Below are 3,383 nucleotides of genomic sequence, written 5' to 3' on the forward strand. Positions count from 1 at the left end.
GAAATGAAAAGCAAGACAGAAAACTAAGGAATTATAAAAATATTCAGATGCTACTACAAAAGTCTATATTCAACATATAGTGTATGATTGGCTAGACAAATGCCAAGTCCCAAAGTTAAATCAGGATTATATAAACCATCTAAACAGTTCTGTAACACCCAAGGAAATAGAAGCAGTCTGTAGAAGTCTCCCAACCAAAAAAGGTCAGTGCCAGATAGTCTTAGTGCAGAATCCTATCAGGCCTTCAAAGAATACGTAATACCAACTATTCCCATACTAATCCATAGAATAGAAACAGAAGAAACACAACCCAATTCATTCTATGAAACCACAGTTACACTGATACCTAAACCACAAAAGAAGACCAAATGAAGAAAAAGAGCTTCAGACCAATTTCCCTTATGAATATCAATGCAAAAATACTCAATAAAATTCTTGCAAACCAAATTCAAGACACATCCAAATGATCATTCATCATGATCAAGAAGGCTTCATCCCAGGAATGAAAGGATGGTACAGCATAAGAAAATTCATCAATGTAATCCACTATATAAACAAACTCAGAGAAAAAAAGCACATGGTCACATCATTAGTTGCTGAAAAAGCCTCTGCCAAAATACAACACCCGTTGATGTTAAAAGTATTGGAGAGATCAGGAATTCATTGCGCATACCCAACATAATAAAAGGAACATACAGCAAACCAATTGCCAACATGAAACTAAATGGAGAGTAACTCAAAGAAATTCCATTAAAATTGGGGACAAGACAAGGCTGCTCTCTCTCAAACTCCCTATCCAATATCGTACTCAAAGTTATAGCCAAAGCAATTTGACAAAAAAAGGAGATCGAAGGAATACAAATTGAGAAGCAGGAATTCAGGATATCTCCTTTTTGTAGATGATAAGAAAGTATGTATAAGGGACTCCAAAAATTCTCCAAGAGAGCTCCTACAGTTGATAAACAACTTCAGCAAAGTGGCTGGATATAAAGTTAACTCAAACAAATCAGTAACCTCTCTACTAAAAAAAATGGCAGAGAAAGAAATTAGAGAAACAACACCCTTCACACTAGTCATATGTAACATAAAATATGTTGGTATGACTCTAACCAAGCAAGTAAAAAAATCTGTATGTCAAGAACTTCAAATACCTGAAGAAAGAAATCGAAAAGTTCCTCAGAAGATGGAAAGTTCTCCTATGCTAATGGATTGTCAGGATTAATATATAAAAATATGTCTAAAAACACTCTACTAGTTCAATGCAATCCCCATCAAAATTACAACTAGATTCTTCATAGAGTTAGAAAGAGCAATTTGCAAATTCATTTGGAATAACAAAAAAAAAAAACAGGATAGCAAAAACTCTTCTCAACAATAAAAGAGCTTCTGGGGGAATCACCATCCTGACCTCAAGCTATACTACAGAGAAATTGTGATTAAAAAACAAAACAAGCATGGTATTGGTACAGAGACAGGCAGGTAGATCAATGGAATAGAATTGACAACCCAGGAATGAACCCACACACCTATGGTCACTAGATTTTTGACAAAGAAGCTAAAACCATCCAGTGGAAAACAAACAGAATTTTCAACAAGTGGTCCTGTTTCAACTGGTGGTTTGAATAGAGAAAAATGCAAGTTGAACTAATTTTATAGCTTTGTACAAAGCTCAAGTCCAAGTATATCGAGGACCTTCACATAAAACCAGATTCAATCAAATTAATAGAATAGAAATTGGGGAAGAGTCTTGAACAATTGAGCAAAGGGAAAATTTCCTGAACAGTACACCAATGGCTTATGTTCTAAGATCAGCAATAGACAAATTGGATGTCATAAAATTGAAAAGAAAGGAAAAGGAACCTATCAATAGGACAAAAATGGCAACCCACAAATTGGCAAAATATCTTTAACTATCCTATATCTAATACAGGGCTAATATTCAAAATACACAAAAAACTCAAAGTTAGACAGCAAAGAACCAAATAACCCCATTAAAAAGTGGGTACAAGCTAAACAAAGAATTCTCAACTGAGTAATACCGAATGGCTGAGAAGTACCTAAAGAAATGTTCAACATCTCTAGTCATCTGGGAAATGCAAATCAAAAGAACCCTGAGAGTCCACCTTACATTAGTCAGAATGGCTAAGATAAAAAAATTCAGGGAACAGCAGATGCTGGCTAGGAAGTGGAGAAAGAGAAACACTGCTCCATTGCTGGTGGAAGTATAAGCTAGTACAACGACTGTAAAAATCAGCCTGAAGGGTTCTCAGAATACTGGATAGAGTACTACCTGAAGACCCAGCTATATCACTCCTTGGCATATACCCCAAAGATGCTCTAACATATAGCAAGGACACATGCTCATTATGTTCATAGCAGCATTATTTATAATAGTCAGAAGCTGGAAAGATCCCAGATATCCTTCAACAAAGGAATTGATACAGAATATGTGGTACATTTACACAACGGAGTACTTCAGCTATTAAAAACAATGACTTCATGAAAGTCACAGGCAAATGGATGGAACTAGAAAATATCACCCTGAGTGAGCCAACCCATTCACAAAAGAATACACATGGTATGCACTCACTGATAAGTCAATATTAGCCCAAGAGCTCGGAATACCCAAGATACAAGTTGCAGAGCATGTGAAGCTCAAGAAGAAGGAAGATCAAAGTGTGGATGGTCTAGTTCTTCTTAGAAATGGGAACAAAATAATCAAGGGAGGAAATATAGAGACAAACTGTGGACCGCAGAATAAAGGGAAGGCCAGCCAGAGACTTCACCTAGGGATCCATCCCATATACAGACAACAAACATAGACACTATTGCAAATGCCAAGAAGTGCATGCTGACAGGAGCTTTATATAGCTGTCTCCTGAAAGGCTCTGCCAGAGTCTGACAAATACAGAGGCAGATGGTCACAGCCAACCATTGAACTGAGCACAGGGCCCCAGTGGAGAAGTTAGATAAAGAACTGAAGGAGCTGAAGGAATTTGCAACCCATAGGAAGAACAGCAATGTCAACCAAACAGATCCCCCAGAGCTCCCAGAGACTAAACCTCCAACCAAAGAGTACACATGGAGCAACCCATGGCTCCAGCCACATATGTAGAAGAGAATGGCTTTGTAGGGCACCGATGGGAGGAGAACCCCTTGGTCTTATGAAGGTTCGATGCCCCAAGGGGAACTCCAGGGCAGGGAGGCAGGAAGGAATGTCTAGGTGGGGTCACCTCATAGAAACAGGCAGAGGGAGGATAGCATAGAGGTTTTATTGGAGGGGACCAGGAAAGAGGATAACATTTTAAATGTAAATAAAGAAAATATTCAATAAATATATGATCATGAGGGCTGGCGAATTGGGATTAAGAGCTGTTCAGATA

The sequence above is a fragment of the Rattus norvegicus genome, chromosome 18, assembly GCF_021556685.1.
Source record: "Rattus norvegicus strain SHRSP/BbbUtx chromosome 18, alternate assembly SHRSP_T2T, whole genome shotgun sequence".
Classification (NCBI taxonomy): Eukaryota; Metazoa; Chordata; class Mammalia; order Rodentia; family Muridae; genus Rattus; species Rattus norvegicus.